General features: G+C 39.3%; 1 protein-coding gene and 1 long non-coding RNA gene across 12 annotated transcripts in view; one reads left to right on the forward strand and one right to left on the reverse strand.

Annotated features, from left to right (window-relative positions):
* The window catches only part of OTUD7B (OTU deubiquitinase 7B), a 52795-nt gene that overhangs the window by 122 nt on the left and 31021 nt on the right, over nucleotides 1-21652 (forward strand). For 2 of the 11 annotated variants that reach the window (XM_072946699.1, XM_072946706.1), the window contains exons 1-3: nucleotides 1868-2004; nucleotides 17815-18020; nucleotides 18450-18611. The gene's annotated coding sequence lies outside the window, so the exon portion shown is untranslated. Of the gene's footprint in view, nucleotides 1-1677; nucleotides 2005-3564; nucleotides 3586-8079; nucleotides 8228-17814; nucleotides 18021-18449; nucleotides 18612-21652 lie in introns of those variants that run through there. The other 9 variants (XM_072946698.1, XM_072946705.1, XM_072946700.1 and 6 more) reach the window with 8 other exon arrangements.
* LOC140688131 (uncharacterized) lies at nucleotides 5050-6383 on the reverse strand. Its single transcript, XR_012062896.1, has 2 exons — nucleotides 5907-6383; nucleotides 5050-5661 (listed from the first exon to the last, which is right to left on the reverse strand). It is a non-coding gene; the product is annotated as an uncharacterized lncRNA (long non-coding RNA).

Below are 21652 nucleotides of genomic sequence, written 5' to 3' on the forward strand. Positions count from 1 at the left end.
GATGGGCATAACATGGTCCTGGGAGGGCCTTGGTGAAACAAGACAGCTGTAGATTTAAAAGAAATTTTTATTTATTTATTTTTGTGGGAGAGGTAATTAGGGGATCGAACTCAGGACCTCCTGCATGCTAAGCATGTGCTCTACCATTTGAGCTATATCCTCCTCTGAGGAACTTTAGGTTTTTGAAGCTCTTCATCTGTGACTCTGTCCTACCTCAGATTTTGCGGGCAAGGGGTGGGTGTGATCAATGGAGTTCAATTTAGGTGACCAAGTCTCATCCTACTCTCCTCTTCAAATTTGCCACTGAACAGTACCCAAAATGTGTAGTCCCAACATTCTTGAAGCCCAGGCCAAAAGGCTCTGCCGACCAACCTGTATTCCGACCAACCTGTATTGTTGGTCCTGGGCGTGGCTTATGCAAAGCACTCTGACCTGCTTGGCCTTGGTGTGGCCCTAAGCCCATCCCTAAATCTTCAAAGAGATATAGCTGTCTAGGAAGTTTCCTGTTTCAGGTGTCAATTTTCTAGTCTTGAGCTGGATAATTCTAAAGTATCTATGTTTCATGCCTTCCCTTTAGAAACTGATGACTTCAGAAATAGTGAAGGGATAGAAAAACTGACTGTGGTATTTGTTTTTAAATAGGCCCAATGGGCACAATTTAGACAATAAACATTTTGAATATGCAAACCAGTTGCCACAATGGTAGGAATCTGAATTAAAATTTAGGATTTCTTTGATCAGATTATAGCAGGGACTGACGCCATTTTGTCATAAAGAGGTGTTTATTAAATGGCTCTTTTTACCTGTAACAGTCCACATTCTCCTAGTATTTATTCATTCAACAAATATGGAAGGTCTGCTACCCGCCAGGCAAGGCCTATGTTCTTATAGCCATAGCTCCTTGAAACTCAAATGGCACTTATGTGAGTTCTGCCTTATATAACGTAGTTTCATGTATTTTACTAAAGTAAGATCCTTGCCTGGAATTGAATGGCTTATTCGCTTTTGTGTCCCTGATATCAATGAACACACTGCCTTGCACATAGTAGGTACTCAATATTTATAAATTGAATTATGCTGTGAGGCTTTGAAAAAGCATTACCGAAAAAAGCACTACATAACTTGTTTTGATTGTGCTAACAGTCTGAAGCAGACATGTCAATAGGGTATCATCATTATCAGGTAAATAAATACGGAGTGTTTATAGAGAAAGGTATGTTCACTTAACGAGTGAAGGAGGGAGTGCATAACTGGGTGGAGACTGGTCTGGAAGAACAGTTGTTATTTTTCTTCTGGTCAGTCCAGAATGCCTGCGTAGAGTAACTAGAATTTCAGTCTTCTCGTCCTAAAAGTATTTTCATCCCTCTCACCTTTCTAGAACTACCCCGCCTCTTTCTGTTTCTTCCCAAAAGGCTGTGTCCAACTAACTTTACCTCAAAGTCTCAAGAGTCCACCCTAGAGCCCCATAGCTCTGGTTCAAGAACTCTCCAGGCCAGGGGCTGCAGGAACATGGTCCAGGAAAACACGGGGTCACGCGAGGGACAAGCGCCAAACTGGCCGCAGCGCGGGGAGCGGCGCTAAAGGCGGGGCTGCCACGGGGCGGGGCCGGGCGGGGCGGGGCGGGGCGGGGCGGGGCGGGAGGAGGCCCGGGGGCGGCTTGGGTGTCACCACCAACCCGCTCCGGCCGGAAACTGGCGCTTGTTTCCGGCCGGACAGCCGAAAACCACTGATCCTGAACGAGCCGCCGGAGTCGGAGTGGCGACCCGTTGTGGAGCAGGCAAAAAGCCACTGTGGGAGGCCAGTCCCGGTCAGTCCCGTCTGACTCCCAACTCCTGACCCTGTGCGGAGCAACAGCCGCGGTCGCAGTCTCGGCCACCGCCTCCGCCTCCATCGTCGTCGGGGGAGGGGCCGGCCGGACCCCGGGGTCACAGCCGAGGAATGAGGAGAGGCAGCCGGGCCCCGCGCTCCGCCCCGGCCTAGGGCCTTGTCCCGGGAGCCGCGAGGGTAACGGAGCCCCCCGCCCTGTCACCCTCCCCCATCTGCTCCCGCCCCCCCTGCCTCTCTAGACTCCCAAACTCTGACCCTCTGATAGCCACTGTCCCCCTTCTCCTTTCTGACTGTATTTTACCCGGAGCCATCTCGTCTCATCACCACCCCCACCCCGCGCCAGCCCTGACTATCTTGCTTCGTCCCAACCTTTCCCCGTTACTCCTCCCTTTCACCTGCGTCCCGCGTCCCCTGCCCTCCTCCCCCGTTCGTGGCTTCCCTTCCTCAGCTGTGCTGGGCAGTTTGGACGGTCCTCCCTTGTCAGCCAGACTTTCAGGGAGGGATGGTGGAGTTTTAAGGTGGTTAGGAGTGCAGGCTACTGCCTCATAGTGGGATAAAGTTCATTTAAAAGTCTCAGTATAAAAGTAAAATGAGAAGAAAACAAGCTTGTTCTCCCCTATTGATAGCCAAAGTGAGGTGCGTCCAGTAATGGAGGAAGGGAGCGAAAAAGAAGTGTGTGTATGTGAGAGAGGTTGATTGATTCTAGGGCAGGCTTAGGAACTTTAGAAAAAAAGAAAAGTTGCTGTGAGCCGATGGAAACTTTAGAAGCTGATGATGAGTAAGCCGGGGGCTGCGTGATCTCACTCCTCGTCTCATAATTACTAGGTTAACGGTGTGGCTTCGGTCGGGATGGAACGGGATTTGTTTACTGGGCCGGCGTATTTTTAGCTTGTCGGCTCACAGGACCAGCGCTCTAAGTCTCTCATTCTCTCTCTCTTTCCCTTTTTCTCTCTTTTCCTCTCTCTCTTTTTCTCACCCCTTCTCTCCCTCTCTGTCTAGGTAGTCTGTCTCCCTAACCGAGGTGGCTCCTCTGGGCACAATACAGATAGAAAAATTAAGTTAAAAGAAACTGGTGAAATTTTATGTAAGATTCTCCCCAACTCTTCAGGGAGTTTTCTTTCCATGAGTGCAAAGGCAAAAATTAGCAGGATTTTTGACTTTTAGTTTTAGTACGTATGTATATAAAAATATACTTTCTAGAAGATCAGAAGCTGGTAGTTGTTCAGTCTTTGACTTCTAATAGCGTATGTTTAGATCTTGGAGGATGCTGTATCTCTTTGTCTTTCAACCTATTTCTAAAGTGAGAAAGGACGAAGTAGAGAGAAGAGGTAGTGGTAAGGCAAGTCCAAAAGAGTAGCTAATCCTAAATCTTTAAAAAAACATTTGCTATACTATATAACTTTAAAAAATGTTTAGAAAATTTCCTTCCTGGTAAATGAGATTGCATTCCTGATGGACTGGAGAAGACAGCAGGGACTTACGCTGTGTGGTTAGGGAGAATCAGACTTGTAATTAAAAATTTGCTGTGCATAATTTACAAATGAATACATTACAGGCAAACAATTATACTCTTTGTTCTCATTGTTTTTCTGAGCCTTTCTTTTAAAGTTTAGTAACCAACCTTCTGTGCTAGTCTATTGATATTTTGAAGGCTGAACAGAACTGTAAAATAAATGAAATTGATGTTGCTCATCTGGAAGTGAATACCAGTGTTCTAATTTCCACTAGCTACCCAGCATGCTCCAGACACCTCCCTGAGTAAGTGGCCAGTTACTATGCACTTAGCGATTACAAATGAATACAAGTATTAGCTCATGGCTAGGAATAATTGAGAAGATAAATATGCTGAAAAGATATTCCAAAACTGAAATAGAGGATTTTTCATTTTTTCCATTTTGGATTATCAGCACCTTTCTGCCGATAATCATCCATTAACATGAATAATTTAGGGTTGAACAGATATCCACTTTGGACATTACGCATTCAAGCAGGAAGGAAAGATGGAAGGAAGATAGTTTCCAAACTATTACTAATTTTTGTTGTTGTTGTTGCCTGCTTTGACTTAACTCTTTCATTTAATGCTAAAGACTCCCTTGTGGAAAAAAAAGTAAACTTTTGCCAAAGAAAGGGTTGTCTACTGACTTGTATAAGGCAGGCTGACCAGTAATGACTGTTAATTGTTAGTTGGACTTTGGTGTAGTTATGTTGCCAACAATTTGGAAATTTTCTTGAAGCTTTATTTCCTTAATCTCTTTTTTGGGGGACCCTTACTGAAAAATGATTTAATTTGGAGGGTAAAATCTAATTTTTAAAAATCATACATACCCAGAGTCTGTTGACTATCAATAATTGTTTTAATTTGTTAGTTGGTTGGTGCCAATATTAGTGATGAAAGCTGGCAAGTTTTATTTATATATGTATTTAGCAACTTCCCTTGGTTGAATTACATGTATTATTCTGGGGTTTGGGGATGAGAGTGGGGATTGAAGAAGTGAATAAAATCTAGGAATGAGTGCAAGGCAGCCTAATAACCCACTACTATTTCTAGTTCTCAGAAGACTTTGTTTGGAATTTTGAGATTCACTATGTGTAACCAAGTGAATTATAATGGAATAACTCAGTATTAAAAATAAGTTTTCAGATTGATATGCCAGTTGTTAAAGTTCTAGCGCTCCTGAATGTCTCAATCATGCTAAGCATGCTAGCAGAGGGCATTATAGGGGAGCACTCCTCCTTACCTGAGACATTCATCCTATCAAGGGAAAAATCTTGAAACAATGCTTTGAAGTGTGACTTTAGCAGTATGTTTCCTATGTGAATTGGAGCTGTGGAATGGCAGACTGAAATCTTCTCAGCATCCCCTGATTAATTCAAATAATTAAAATCTGTGTAACTAGAATGTAGATGCAGGACAGTTTTATCATGAATGCCTGAATTCAGTTGATTTTTAAATATGAAAGAAAAAGGGAGCTGATTTTTTTTTTTTAAAGTAAAAACTCCTTGCTGAATAATGAACAGTCCTGTGGATAAGGCAGTCATCGAGCTCTGGTGACAGGCTTTGGGGAGATATGAAAGATGTAAAGACAGGTGTTCTTACCCTTGGGACAGGGGTGGGATTGGGGAAGGCAGTACATAAATGGAAAGGCAGACTATTGTAAGCTTTAACGTTTAGGAAACAGCATATAAACAAAACCAAGTTTAATGTGTTACAAGTGAAGTATGTAAAGGCTAAAAAACTTTAATAAAGTACAAATGAAGTAAATTAGAGAAGATTTCTGAGTCAGTAAAATTTAAAATGGACTTGGGAGGCTATGAATTAGAGTCATAATGAGGCATGGGCTATAGAATTAGATGGACCTTGGTTCAAATCGTGGGTCTATTTTTTACTAATTTGACCTTGGACAATTTACTTCATCTTTATCTATATAATATATTTGAGCATTCAAGTAGATGAAATAGTTATTCTGTGTTAGGAATATAAGGAAATAAAAGATCTTCTGGGCAGAAAGTATAGAATGTACAGTGTGCAATGATGGTATGAATGACTAAGTTGTGTTTGTGGAGAGAATAAATGAGAATGACTGGAGAGAATGGGGGTTGGCCAAGTCATGAGAAGAGCAGGCAAAGAGGGTGGAGGGGACTCAGAGGCCAGACTCTGTTGGGTGTTGATGAGAGGGTCAATAGAGGCATTGTAGGTCCTTGAACAAAGGATGGATTTAATGAGAAGTATTGAGCCCTCTGGTCCAGGAGCTCAGGGACAAGGAGTCAGGCAGGCACCGGAACATTGTGAGTCTTCTGCTTCTCTTCTGGACCATCCTGACCTAAAGGTATCAGCTAGGAGACATAAGATTCCTTGTAGAAGTTGTGTATTTAGCCACCTTTGTCACTATGCTGAGCTCTGCTTGTGCCTGTCTCACATTGTACCAGCCTTTGGGGAAGTCTCAAGACTATGGCTGGATTCTCTTCAAGAGCTTATGGTAAGGACAGTGTCATGTTTCAAGTACATTTAACTTTCAGTTATCTCTTCTATTGTAGGGAACACTAGTTTAGGTAATTTAGAACTTATAACCCTGTGTTACCTGATGGTGAGCAAAGCATACTGATGGTGAAGAACTGTCAGTCTTGAATTAAAGATTTTTCCTTAGAAATCCATAAAATGAACAGTCCATATGTGGGTAATTAAGACTGGGTGATACTGAGTATGTAAAAGAAGACGAGGTTCTTTTCACAGTATCTGTGGGTCCAGTGTGGCCACTCAAGCTGGCCTTACTCCTAAGAACCACTGATAGAAGATGCCTGTGATGCAGCTGGATGAGTCTTTACTCACGAAATCGGGAGGAATCCTACCGCAGGATGTTGCACTGTTGAAGATTAAGCTGGCTTTTTTTTTTTTTTTTAAAGACTTGGGCTTTGTAGAGGCTCTTCAGATACTAGCTCCTTTGAAAATCTATTAGATTTTTCCTCCTCAAGTTGTTTGAAAATAATGGCCAATTAAAAAAAAAAAAAGAAAGGTGCAGCGTTCACATTTAAGTAAACAAAAAAAATCACGCAGCTGTTCTTCCAGCCTTGTTCTTTCATCTGACTTGCTTTCCTTCATCCTTGCCTATTCCTCCTCTCCTCATAATCACTACCAAACTATGCGCTTGTGATGTCATGGACACAGGATTATTATTTACCACTTAAGTCAGGAGAGTGTAGCATTTCTGAGCTGGAATTTGGAGGTGGAAAAATCAGGAATCATAATTTACACAGTTTAGTTCAGGATTTTCAACTGTGTTTTTTAGGATTATGGTTTATCCCTTTATTGTCTCTAAGAAATAGTTTTCGATAGAAGAAATTACTAAACTATGTTTTTAGTGACCTGCTGTGAATTTAATTCTATGCTGGGTTGTATGGAGGATTAGGAAAAATGACAATTTTGTGCCATTGAAGAGTTTACAGTCCAGTTGGGTGTAAGAGGAATAGGAAGAAATGAATACCTATTAAACCTCTTTTGTGCCAGAGGAAATTTTAAAATGTGAAAGTATATGATCAGTTGCATAGTATAGAGCTCATACCATAGGTATTTTTGGAGAAGAGTACTCAAGTAATCATGACATCACAGAGAAATTGTAACTTAATCCAGATCTTAAGAAAATAAATAAAATTTATTTAGGTACAAGAAATGAAGCAAATAACAACAACAACAAAAAAAAACAACTCCCCAAAATTTCATTTTGGAGCTGCGAGGGATCAAGCAGAAGCCTGGAAATGGCTGTTCTTGGGGCTGTGATGAGGCTGACCTGAGCAGCAGTGAATAGTGGTGAAACGAAGGTGGTTAGGTTGGTTTGGAGCTATGTTTATAGGGGGGGCCTTAAAAGCCAGGCTTGTAAGTTTAAATTTTAAATGATGGAAAATAGTGAACCACTGAGAATTTTTGATTAGGATTTTATTATGGTGATAGTAGAAAGTAGGCTGACTTGGAGGGAAGGGAGATTGGCACCTGGGATGTGTGAGGTGATGAGGCCTGAGCTAGAGTTGTGGAGGGTGGGATAAAGAGAAGAAAGAGTGAGAAGGAGATTGTGAAGGAAAACTTGGAATCAGTGAGCACTGGATGCAGAAGATGGAGAGTGATCAGTCAGATATGACAAGAGCATTTAAAGCCTGGGTTTCTGAGACACTGAGATAAAGAATTTAGGAAGTTTTCCTCATTTTTTTTTTGAGAAATGTGATGAGTTCAGTTTGAGATGTTTTGGATTTAAAGTGGCAACGAGACATCCAAGTGAAAGCGGTTTCAGTTGTTAGAGGTGAGCCTAAAGGTGCTGGAGAGGTGGGGGTGAGTCATGCTTGAAATTGTGGTATTGCAGTTCATCAGCATAGTGGTAGCTATAGCCAAGAGAATGAGTAAGCTCTCTGTAGACTAGAGTTTAGGGGAAAAGCAGAAGGCTGAAGATAGTGGTACTGATAATCACTAACTGTTCTCCACTCTTCAGGCCATCTTAATTGAGTTCTTTCTCCTTTCCTGTTTTCTGTTCCCCTCCTCCCTACACCATCGAATATCCATTGAATGCCTCTTATAAGCACTGTCTTAGGCACTGAGGAAGCAGATGAGTCAGACACGGTCTAAACCTCCTGGAGGTTATGGGTCTAGAGGGAGGAGGCAAATGTGTCAGTATATAGATGGGGTGAAGTGTGATGGAGGTGGTGATGGAAGTAAGTAGGGTGCAAAGTGGAGGCCTAAAGGTCAGTTCTGCCTTGGTCATTCAGAAGTTGGAAAGTGCCTCCCGGAGGAGATGACATTTGAGCTGAGTCTTGAAAGATAAGTTAAGGATATACCCTACAGATGAGAGACAGAAGTACGTTCCAAGCTGAGAAAACGGCATGAACAAAAGCTCAAAGGAACGAAACAGCCAGACTTCAGGTAACTTTGAAGTAATTATTATGGCTGGAGGACAGGGTTGGAGGGCAGGGATGATGCCGATCCCGACAGCTTTATCTTGTGCTGCACTAAATGATGAGCCATTTAAGGGTTCTTAAGCACTGGTAATAAAGTAAGTTACCTGTTCTGGAAATATTATTTTGTCAGTGGTGTATAGAGGGTGGATTTGAGAGGAACAAAGCAAAAGCGGTTTTAAATAACTTTATTATGCTTAACAGTCACACTTTTGTTGAGGGATCATGTTTGTAGAATCAGAGTGTCTGAGAACCGGAGGGACTGTTAAGCTTTCTTAGTCTCCCTCCTTGATTTTCGAATGGAATACCTGTGATGCACTCAGGATGGTAGAAGCAGTTCAGTAATTGCTTGGTCTGGCATTCTGTCTTCAGTGGCTGTAATGTGGTGGGTGATTAATGTTAGCACACCTCCCTGATCCCTTCACAAGTCCCATCGCAGTGTTGGTTCCATTCTGCCACACCGCATTGTGCTAGAAGACAGAGGGACTTCTGTCATTGTATTCCTTTGTCCTTTTCACTAGTCCAGAGTGATCAGTGGTATTTTCCCAGGTCTGACTGAGGAAGATCTGCCCTGAGAATACGCTGGGGAAGAGGGACTTTGACCTGAGGCAGTTGGGTGCCTTGGAGTGGAGTGAATAGGATGTTAGGATTCTTCAGCTGTAATGATTCAGATGTAGAAGAATGTCAAAGTATTTGTTTTATTCCGTGTGCAGATGGATTTATCTCTCCTGCGAAGTTCCCTTCCAATTGTTTTCTTTTTAAACTTAAGTTTAAATTGTACTGATGAACCTTGGTAAAAGAAATAGGCTATTAGCAACTGGGCACCGCCCAAAAGTATTTCTAAAAAAACAAGATTTTTCGTTATCCTTGGATTCTAAACCTCTCTTCCCTATGTTTTAAATTTCATTGGATTTTTGTGAAGTTAAAATTGTTTGGGTTTAAAGTGCAAAGTAAGAGTTTGGATTTTGTATGTTAGTCTTTTGCTGGAGAAGAACCGAAAAACAGGATAGAAGACATCTTAGATTCCTCTGGGGAAGTTGGCACACAAGGGGATTGGGGGGATGGATACCTTCCATTGATAAGCCTTCATAAAACTTAACTGAGTTATGATTTCTTCACTCCTTTCTCTGGGCTCTGTCAACATCTTCTCCAGAGAAGGGCCTTGGTTTGGAAACTGTCCACTTCAGCAGAGCTGCCAATTCTTAATTCTTTCTCAAGTGGGCAAGGGTACATTTTGTTTTTGTTTGTGAGTGTTTAGGGGAAGGGAGGGGAGAGAGGAGGCACAGAACAGCTACTCACAGTGGGTCTTTATCTGAATTCCTATGTAACTGGAAGTTTTCTTGGCTTTGTTTTTGGGGAGATGACTTGCTTATAGGGCATTTATGTTACGTGGGAAGGTGGTTCTCACCCCACTCGGTTATCTGATTTGGGATGGCAATAAAAACTTTCTTCTTTTCTGTATTTGTCAGCCGCTACCCAACTCTGTTGTGTGAGGGATATGAAGGATCCACTTCAGTCTAAAACTGAGCTAATCAAGTGTTCCTTTAAAGTTTAGGGGAACCAGCCTGCTCCTTATTATTTTTGTGTTAATAACTCTCCTGTTCTTCCAGTCACCTGGCCCTTTCTTAAAATTTAAAAAATAAGATATTTTAAATATTTGGAAAAGTTCAGGGGAAAAAACTCTAACACAATTTTTAGCCTACAACCCAGGTATAATGGATATTAACATTTTGTCGTATTTGTTTTAGTTCTTTTAACTCTCTTTAAGATATAAACTGTTAGATATTAGATAGAGCTAAAGTCCTACTCTGCACCCTTACCCGCTTCCTCTTTTTTGGGAAATGATTACTGGCCTGAGTTGGTGTGTATCATTCCATTTCACGTTTTAGACTTTAAAAAAAAAGTGTAATATATACACAAATAATATGTAGTTTGTTTTAAAACTTTGTAAGTAGAATCATACTGCATGTATTTTTTCAACCTGGTTTTTCTGAATTGTCCACGTGTTGATCTAGTTCATTTAATCACCTAATCTTCAAGCTTGTTTCCTCCACTGCCCTCTGCCTTTGCCTTGTGAAATAATCCTACCTATCAAAGTGCCAGTTTAAACCCTGCCTTCGACAAAAACCTCTCCTGACTTTTTGTCTTTTTCCAGCAGAATGTGATCTTTTCTACTTCTGAATCCACCTGTCATTTTATTGGTACCTACCTGGCAATAGTGGTATATTATTGTATTTTAGTTTATTTGTGCCCTTGGCGTGCCTCTTCTACTGCACTGCCAGCTCCTTGAGAGCAGTTAAATAGTTTATCTTCCATCCCTCATGGCACTTGCCACAGCAGCTTAAACATAGTAGGCATTTAGTAACTATTAGTGGATAAATGGTTAATTAATGAATAAAAAAGCTAAAGACAGACCTTTAGTTGGTAAACTGTTAGTTTAATTATGAGCAATATAGCGGCTCTCATGAAAAATAAAGCTTAGAAAGAAACATTCAGCACTGAAAATTATACAAAAATGCACGTAAATGTTGAGCACAGTCAATACTAACTTCCTGTAGGAGATGAGAGCAAACATTCCCTGAGAAATGAAACGGGAATTGATCGGTGATATCATCCCAGTGAGGAAACTCCTGGGAGTTGATCCTGGTGGCATTTGAGGCAGTGTGCCCCTGCGGCCGGACTCATTGCACTAGCTATCAAATTCTGCTATTGTCATCAAGGTCTTGACACCTTCACTGGAGATTTATAGTGGCCTTGAGAAAAAGCAGCCTGCCTGTTCACTTAATAAATACTGTTGAGGACCAGGAATTCTTTGGCCCCTAAAAAAGAAAGCCAAATTAATGTATACATTTGTACATATATATGTGCGTATGCTTTTAACAGCACTTTTTTTTTGATGAGACCAAAAATTGCAGAATATTTTTAAGCTTTTAATTCTAAATGTGTAGTACCAATAGTCTCACAGAAGCCCTTCTCTCTCCCACTAGGAAGAAATTAACTATAATGAAATTGCCATTTTACAGATAAAATAAGTCAAATAGCAGCAGTTTTATATGGTTAAACTTAGTATGTCAGGTCTTGATTTCCTCTTGGGGTTCTGAAGAACATTATCACAGACCTTTTTGAAGTGGATAATCCCAAATCTATTTGTAATTCTAAAATACATTTCTGAACTTTAATTTGCAACTGATTTTATTTTGTAGTTATTTTAGCTCAAATTTTTGATAAAATGTTCTTATTTCTCAGCACACATTTAGTATATTGGGGGGGATGGTGAGGGTGGGGGAAGATGTATGAGTTGGAGTATCTGGGAGTACCTGGGAAATAAGCCTGAGGTGAAAACTGCTGCTGTCAGTAGGTGCATATAATTAATCCAGTTGGTTTTAGTGAGCTTACAGTTCCTTTCAGTAAATGACTCCGACGTGTCTCCTCTGTGGTCTTGATAAGGGAGATCTGGTGGTGGAAAACTATGAAGAGAAGGTCGCTTTTTGCCCTTGATTTTATTTGGAGACTTAATAGGGAAGAGGGTAATATCCCTAGCTCCTGGCACCAGATTTTTATCTTGTGGTTCCCCAAGGTAGTTCTTAAGAGGGAAGAGGAATGCAGAAGTCATGGGAAGGAGCAAAGAAACAAAGTTAGATAGTGGGAGTTAGCAGATGTGATAAAATAGGATTGAGGAACAGGAATGGAAGAAAGGGATAGGTATAAAAATTTAAAGAGATTCTTCTTCCTCTCTTCCTTCAAAACCTGACTTAGAATTCTTTGTAAGCCTTGAACCTTAACGATACAAAGTTGTATCCAGGCCACATACCTACTTGGAAAACATCATATATAGACGTCAGCTTTGAAAATATCAGCTTTGTGTTCTAAAATAATTCTTTGAAAAGTCAGGGTCATTTTAAAAGAGTTGGTCTACTAGTGCCTTTTGAATCATTAATAACTGACTTCAAAGGAAAAGAAGAAAATTCTTCTGAGGCTTTAGAATTAGTAAGTCTTTATATTTACATGAAGATAGGCCCATGTGAGGAGCTGAGGCAACACAATGGGAAAATATAATGCTGATAACCAAAATATTCTAGACAGCAAGTTCTCATCTGTTTAAAAACTTTCCTGCTCTTGTAAGTTCCTTTGTGAGTATTTGCTTTCATCTTCTTTGAATTGGGAGCTCACCTTAGTGAGTGTTTGGACTCTTCATTTTCTGTAATTTTCTGTTAGTACTAAGGACAAGTTTATCTGATATGAAGAATACTTGGTCCCTGTTTACTGACCAGGGCTAGAGACTTCCCATACTCCTCAGAATTCTGAAAATAGAATTTGAGAGTTAGACTTACTATTTGCTGCATCTCAGTGTTGTTGGTTGCCTAAGATCAATCCCCAGCTATTTGGCATAAGATGACATCTCATTTTAACAACATGAAGTTCCTTCTCTCTCACATCATCTTTGTAATTTTTTTGTTTTATACTAGCTCATTATGGAAATTAAGATTGAAAAAAATCATTACATAAGTTTCCCTTGATGTTTGCTGCCTGGCTGGGACTATAAATTCCTTTCTACTGAACACCTGCTGTGTACTGGAATTTGGGCAAGTTGCTCTAAGGAGATGCCAAGGAAGTGTTACCCAGCAAATAAACTAAACAAGTAGTAGGAGAATTGGCTCGTTGGGAATTTATAGTCTGAGTTAAAATAGGTCATAGTTATATATATATACATGTACACACACATTTAGGAAAGAAAGAAATAGGAGAAACAAGTACAGGATATACAGTGTTATGTTCACTCGCACCCAGCATTCAGAGCGGGAAGGAAAGACGCATATTGTCATCGTTTTCTAGGTGAGAAAATGAGGCCCAGAATATTTAAATGGCTTGTTCAAGGTAGTAGTTACCCTCAACAACGAACATTTTGTTGGATATCTGCCCTCTGAAAAGTTAGGTCTCAGGTATAGAAAGAGTTAAAGTCACCAAGAACTGACTAATTAGTTATGAAGACTGAATAAAAAGATAAATAGTAACACAAAGCCATGTGTACTAAGAGGCAGGGCAAGGGTATAGCTATTTAGAGTTGTACAGAAGTTTAGAGGGACTCAGTAGGGAAAACTTTTGCCCTCAGCGTAATCTCGGCCCTAGAGAAGAGAGAGGACTAGGGAAGCACAGACGGGAAACATCTCAGGCGTGAGAGCGGTGAGCCAAGCCCATCTTGTCTTGGGGACGGAACAAGCAGACAGTTCATCGCATAGTGTTTCACCTAGGAGAGCAATGAGATTAACAAAGTTGAGTTAGATAAATTGGAGAGGACCTTAAATTTCAGGCAGAAGAGTTTGGTTTATCCTTACAGTGAAAAATTCCCAAGCAGGGAACTGTATGTATAAATTAGTATTTTAGGAAAATTGATTCAGCTGTGTGGTGTGAAATGGAGGAAGACAGAGCAGTTAGAGGACTGTTAAAATAGTCCCGGGAGAAGAGTTTCTGTACCAGTGAGCTTAATGGAGAAAGAGGAGTGATTCGAGTGATTTAAAGAAAAACAAATAGAGTTTGGTAACTGTTTTTATGGGAAAGGGATGGATAAGAACAATGCGCATGTTTTCAATCTGGGTTATAGCAAAAGGGGAGCTGGGTTTGGTTGGTCTCTGAGACATCTGCTCTCCAAAGGGATACCTTGGAGGAAGCAAGCAGTGGGTCTAGCCCGATGCTCTCGGGTAGTACTGAGTACAGAGAGAGTGAGGGCCTGGTGTAAGTTTGCATGCCTGTGATAGTAGACATTGGTGTAGAGCCCATGCATTCGACTGTTCAGTTCTCTCTCTACTGTAGCATACTGCTTAAGGGGAGGTGGATCGAGTGGTTAAAAACACAGAGCAAATGCCTGGAAGTGAAATGGGAAGTTGAAGACCACATTATGATGAGGTTTAACCACAAGCTGTTTCACTTCTGCATAGATTTTCCTTATATTTAGATACTAAATGTGTATACTTCTATCAGGCTTATCGTGAAACAGTTACCTGGGTTTCTTAGAGCAATCTTCTAAGTTTCAGTGCTTCATAGTCAAGGGAAAAGATTCCTTCAAATTTTTAATTTAATTGCATATACTCTCCGACCCCCAATTTTGAAGATAAAATAGTCCTTCCTCCTGCATATAGATAGGTTGCTTTGGGTACAAACTGTAGGTGAAGTAGCCTCAAAGTCCCCATTAGTCTTTTTGGAGTAAAGAGAGAAGAGTTTTGGACCCAAATTTTCTTTCAAGCTTATTTACTTTGTCAGCAGTTAAGAACAATTTACTTACACAGATCTGATTACTTAAAAGGGCAGTAAATACTGTGAATCAATGGAGTGTTTTTGCTAATGGTATGTTTTTAGAGAATTTAATAGCCTTCTAAAAAACGTTTATTTGGTTTTTAAATATGTAGTCAAGTTTATTTAAGATGTGACTCATTCTCACTCCCTTTTTTCCTTTTCTTTTCCTTTCTCCCAAGCTTTTATCTATCTTGTAACAGATACCTGAAAACCCAAAATAGCATTTTCTGGATCATCTAACACTTATTAAGTATCTACTATAAGGGACTGGCACTGTTATATCATTTCACCTGCCAAGATTAAATATTCCTGGATTTTATGCTAGGTCTCTAGTAGTAAACATTCCAGTGCTTGGCTTCTACTGTTCTTATCCCATCTTAATCCTCGCTATGACTCCTCTGTTACATCTGACCTGGCTAGGGAATAAAGGGAAGAGAACTTTACTATTTAGCAGTGTGATCCTACCATGAATTATTCTAAGTGCTTTATATATCACCTCATTTAATAAGGACAAAAATTCCATAAGTTAGACAGATATCTGTTTGCAGATTATTCATCCAAAATATTTATTAACTCAGCCAGAATATTTAGACACTGTTTAAGGTACTGAGGGATATCACAGTGAATATTAGACGAGGTCCTTCCTAAGGCACAGAGAAGTTAAACAATTTGCCCAAGGTCACATAGCAAGAAAGTGACAGAGCTAGAATTTAGGTATTGATCTGATGGATTCCAAAGAGAATGTCTGTGATCGTTATTACATTATGATGCTATTTACATATATTGCATGTTCTTTATAATTACACAAATTAATCAAATTATGAAAATAGGTGGGTTCCCCCAGTATTTCTTTTTAAAAAGTTTCGTGATGAATCTAAGAAAGAAATCTGCCTTGGTGCTGGCAAGCACACCTGCACAATGATGCTTTTCCTCCTCCCTCCTTCCCACTCCCTCTGCACCCACTCATACCTGGGTGTAAACTGGACAGTGTGACCTGCTCTGGCATTTGGATGTGTTTGTGCTTTGAGGACTGGGAGAGTTTTGTTTATTTCCTTGGCTTCCCTGCAAGTTCTTTCTTGTAGCACAATGATGAGTAATGTGTTGTTAACATTGTAATGTGGTCATGCCAGTTGGAATATTTTTTTTTTTCACCTTGATTCTTTCTGATAAGTATGTGAGTAGGGACTCTTGGGTCAAACTTGCCTTCCACAGTTCATTCAAATAGAGAAGACTCTGTATTCAGAGTCCTAGAAAATAGTTTCAGGGTTGGTAAGACTCTTAAAATTCAATGTCTTCTCATACAAATGACCCATAGACACATGAAAAAATGCTCTATATTGCTAATTATCAGAGAAATGCAAATCAAAACTACAGTGAGGTATCACCTTACACCAGTCAGAATGGCCATTATTAAAAAGTTCATGAATGATAAATGCTGGAGAGGGTGGTATGGAGAAAAGGGAACCCTCCTACACTGTTGGTGGGAACGTAGTTTGGTGCAGCCATTATGGAAAACAGTATGGAGATTCCTTAAAAAGACTAAAAAGATATTTAGCGTATGATCCAGCAGTACCACTCCTGGGCATGTATCCAGAGGAACTCTTAATCTGAAAAGATGCATATAGCCCAATGTTCATAGCAGCACTATATACAAAAGCCAAGACTTGGAAACAACCTAAATGTCCATCGACAGATGAATGGATAAAGAAGTTGTGGTATATTTATACAATGGAATACTACTCAGCCATAAGAAAAAGTAAAATAATGCCATTTGCAGCAACATGGAAGGATCTGGAGATTGTCATTCTAAGTGAAGTAAGCCAGAAAGAGAAAAATACCATATGATATCACTCATGTGGAATCTAAAAAAAAAACGAAAAAAAGAGGACACTAATGAGCTCATCTACAAAACAGAAACAGACTCGCAGACATAGTAAACAATCTTACGGTAACAGGGAAAAGAAGGTGTGGCAAGGGATAAATTTGGAAGTTTGAGATTTGCAAATGTTAGCCACTATATATAAAAACAGATTTAAGAAAGAAATGAATTTCTTCTGTATAGCACAGAGAACTGTATTCAATATCTTGTAATAACCTTTAATGAAAAAGAATATGAAAACTAATATACGTATGTATATGCATGACTGGGACATTGTGCTGTACACCAGAAATAGACACATTGTAACTCACTGTACTTCAGTTTAAAAAAATTCAGTGCATTTGCCTATCTGAAATTCAGTTTTTTTTTAGCATTCTAGGTTTATTCTCTAGCAAGTGTGATGATCCAAGACAATTCTTGATTATGGCCATTATCACCGTGTGCCATATCTGGAATGAGTGGTGTTTATTCTGGAGTTAGGAGCTTAAAAACAGGCACAAGGATTTTTTACTGAGCTTTACCTAGCAGAAACCATTAAAAGATGCTTAAGTCTGTGAGAATGAAGACCTGAGTTCCAGCAGGAATTGAATTCTAGGGATTAATCAGGTGGGATCAAGGCTGCCAAGTGTTAGAACTGTTTAGTATTGGGGTATCTGGGCATGGCTCGTGAGGTTAATGAGATGATTTATGTGATGTGTCTAGCCTTGTGCTTGGTACTTGATTGGTGCACAGTAAATATTTGTTAAATCTTAAAAAGATACTTGGACGCTGAGTATTGTCAATTTGTCTTTCTATGGCAGCTTCCTCATTAAGTGTTCCTTCTTTAGAAGAACATTTGTTGAGCCTTTAAATGTGGGTAAAGCATTTGGGAAAGGGATTGAGGTAACAAAGATTTATAATATCAGATTATCGCTGAGACCATGGTCTTAACATTTATAAATTGAATCAATTAGGCCTAGCATTTAAGGGCATAATTTAAGGGGAAATTTGTGATTTTGCTTTACTAGAGTCAGTCCTATGCTTTTTTGATAGAAATAACTTCTTGACCCCTTGGTGGGAAGGAAAATGCTTGTCTTTCAAGTCCAGTTAAACTGGGCTTGATTTTTGATATTTGCGATAATTGCCTATGATGTTTCCTTTTATTCCTTCTCCATTTTTTCAGTAAGTAAGATAATGTACTTGAAAGTATTTTGTGAACTGCAAAGCTGGTAGTTATGATCACCACCACCACTACTAGTAATAATATTAAAAATATGTTAATGGGATAGAATTCATTCTGACAAGGATCGGTTTCCTGGATTAATTTCAAGGAAAAAACTCAGAGGACACTGTGATATTTGCCAGATGGCTTGTGTACTAACTCATACCTTTTGTACTTTTTGTGGAAGGGAGAAGGAAAAGCAGAGACTCTCACCCTGAAAACTTGGCCTGGTGCTGTGTCATCGTGAAGGGCTGGCTGCCTAAGCTGCTTTGATGTACTCTGTGATGGCAAGAAAGTTTAACAGGATTTGTCACCTGTTTGACCTTAGAAGCTTATAGTACATTTTACTGGAAGCATCTGTCTACATAGGAAACAACTTGTCTCAGTTTGTTGGTAAGATCAACCACGTTTCTATATTACGGGTCTTAGAATAAATAACAAAAATTACATCAGTTCAGGATAGTATCCCTGGCTTCCCAAAGTAGAAAGTTGGAGGAAACAGTGCCTTTGACCAAAATTATGTAGTATCATCAAAAGCCTTTTACCATCAACTTCTGATGTTTGGCATTCTTGGAGAACATGTGATTTTAATAATCCAAAAGAGCAAAGTTGTTTAGTAAATTTTGAAAAGACCTCTTCTGAAAATTTCCTTGGCATCTTTTTCTGTCTCTGGTGCCTGGCACTCAGTAAATCTTTGTTGAATAAAGGAAGTTAGCTGATACCCATCTTGGGGTTTTCTCTGGAACTAGCCCATTAGATGAACTTCTGGGAGGCAAGAATGATGACTTATTAGTTGATGCGTGATCTGTCCCCTTCACTTAGGAGACTGCCTGGCACTGAGTGAGTCCTTAATAAGTGCTTATTGAATGACTGAGTCAGGAGGTTAAAGTTTTCACTGGGGAGAATTGTGGGACCTCGGTGCTACTGTGGTGTTTGTGGCCTGTTCTGAGAGGAAGAAGAAATGCAGCTTTCCCACAAGTAAACGTGAGTAAATGTGAATGTGGGGAAAGTGACTGCTTTGATGCTTCCAGGCATTTTGCACTTCGGACAACGAGAGTCATATGCTAAAAGCTGGTGCTTTAGTTCTCTCTTGGTTTTTATTTTGTGTTTTATTCTGTTCAAAATTTGGTTCTTACTATGATTTCTTGATAGCGTATGAGAAGTATATTATAGCTTCAAGCTATCAATAGAAAAGAAAAAGAGAAATCTCTCCTTGTCTCCCATAATTTTATAATTTTATAAAACTTTAATTTTATGAAACTTCAGACTTTAGAGATATGTCTAGAAAAATACAGTATTTTCAAATCCAGTTTATACATTTAGTGGTGACAAGCAAAACAAAAGTGATTTGATTTGAACATGCCTTCAAGATTTTTTTTTACAGATGCTTTCCCTTCTTTACTGTGGTTCGGTTAGGTGATTGAATTTCCTAAGTATGCATCTTTCTTTGATGCACCTCTGTAGAAGTAAGAGATGTGGCTGGGTATCGGGAGGAAAGGCAGTTTTCATAGCTAAATCCACAAAGTGGATTACATGGAGAATTGAAGTTATCAATATATGTGAAGTCAAATGAAGATTACTGCAATGAGAGTTAACAGATTTCTGTTCTACAGACAGTTTTCTCACTAGTTAGCTCTGTGACTTTGGGCAAGTCACTTAATCTCACTCACCTGGTTCTCAGTGCTCTCATCTGTAACTTGAGGGTATGGAATAAAATGATCTCTGATGTCCTAGTTCTGAAGTCTGTAATTCTAAAGTGTCAAACAAGGAAAACTGACTGACTTTCTGTTCCTTACCAGCAGCCTTGTTCCACATAAGCCCCAAATGTGAAATGTTAATTATGTAAAATAGAAGCATATCGCCTGTATTCCCAGGTAGACTGGGCTTGTCATTGTGTTATATGCTGATAACTAATTTTATGTGCCTAAGTGTAAGAGGCTTGGTTGTTTTTTAAAAGAGAAATTAATAACACAAAAGGCACAACATATACAAATGAAAGAGACACAAATAATACTCAGGATACCCTGGGTTGGAGTTTTTGCTTCTTAACTCTAACCTGGAAGTAGAAATTCTAGTGGGGTTGGTGGAGGGTGGCGGGAGACTAGTGGTGGTTGGTAGACAGCGTGGGTGAACCTAGGTAGTATTTTAAAAAGCAAAATATTAAAGTGTTCTTCAGCCTGTGGACTTTGCACAGCTAGACTGATTTTATTTTGCTATAAATTTCTAGAGAACTGGTACGAACCCTATATTCAAATTCAGAATACATAGGTCCAAGTTCTTTGCTATCTGGGTATCATTTAAGCTTTGTAAGCTTCTGTGTATGTGTTTGCCATCAGAAAAGAGGGGATTAAAACATGAAAGGGTATTTAATTTCTAAAATTTTTATTGAATGAGGCCATATTTGTGAAAGTGCTTTAAAAACAAAACAAGACAAAATTATGGGAGAAGAGAAGCTATTCTTAGTGAACAGACACTGTACGAATATATTCATATAGACCTTGATTATGCATATCTGTGGGTTGAATGGTGGCATCTGAAATCCCTAAAAAATTCACAATCCTGTTTTAGGTACAGATTAGCTCTTAATTACCCACATACACGGACTACCATGAATAACTTAGAGCCACAGATATTTGCTAGGCATCTACTATGTGCCAAGCAGTTTGTTGTTTAGAATTTTTAAAGGTACAGAAGAAAGGTGCCAACCTCCAGGATCTTAATTCTACGTAGAATGTATCTTGTCCTCTAGCCTGGTGAGCTCTTACACATCCTAAAGACTCAGTCTGAAAATAGACAAACAACAAGGTCCTACTGTACAGCACAGGGAACTGTATTCAGTACCTGATAATGGCCTATAATGAAAAAGAATATGAAAAAGAATATACATATATGTATATAGATAAATAACAGAATCACTGTGCTGTACACCAGAAATTAACACAACATTGTAAAGTGACTATACTTTAATTAAAAAAAAATACATAAAAGTGCAAAGCATAAAAAAAAAAAAAAAAAGACTCAGTTTGAGTCTCTAACCCATCCAGATTGGGTCCATTGCTCTTTAACTCTCTTCCTACCCGATTGGGCACTTAAAAGATGTTTAGATTTCTCCCACCAAACTGGAGTGCCTTGAAGGTAGAACCGTGGCCTCTCTTCTTCATTTGTATCCCCAGGCCGTGACGGACCCAGCTTGGTGAATTTTAAATGAATGACTCATAGTCATATTGGAAGGCCAACTAATATGACAAGGCAGTATATGATGACAGCAAGTGCCAGTGAATGTTTCATACACTGTGCCTGTGGAAGTTCAAATAAGGTGTAGATGTAGCCAGGAAAGATGGAATAGTGGAATTTGCAGATGGAGAATTTTAAAAAAGTAATAATAGTAATAAAAAAAATCTTTCTTTGAAATGGGTTATATCATTTTATTAAAGGCTGATTTCTTTTTCTAATTGAGGTTTTAAAAAAATTAGTAGTTGTATGCTGAAGAAAGTTAATTTATCAGAAGAAATTTACAAAGTGAATTAATTTCCTGTAGATAACTAATCACAGATAGTACAGTAATTGGAGTTTTTTCCCTTCCACTATTTCTTCCCTTGAACGGAAGTTCTGTAATTGACAGTGAAATGACCAATAGTTAAGGATCAAGAAGCGGAGAGAAGGCTGTCAGCTATTTGAATGTTTGAGGGTTGATTCTAGAGAAGCAGCGTGTTTTGCTGTTAGACTAGCCTCTGTTGATTTGTAGTATTTATTTTTCTCTCATGTCAAATGTTCGGCAATCAGAATGTTTTTAAGGGCTCAAGTAGAACTTATGTTTTTACAGGCTGTTCTTTTAGAAGTTGAATTTGTTGAGAATCAAACCTTGAGCTATCCTTGACTAGTTGAAAGGAAAAAGGAAAAATTTGCTGTGTGTGACAAATAAACATGCTGGTCTGGCTCTAAAAAACCAAAAAATTAACATGCTTTCTGTTTCTATTCAAGTTACTCTTGTTGTGCCAATATTATAATGATAGACTTTCTCTGCT

Source organism: Vicugna pacos, chromosome 21 (genome assembly GCF_048564905.1).
Source record: "Vicugna pacos chromosome 21, VicPac4, whole genome shotgun sequence".
Taxonomy (NCBI): Eukaryota; Metazoa; Chordata; class Mammalia; order Artiodactyla; family Camelidae; genus Vicugna; species Vicugna pacos.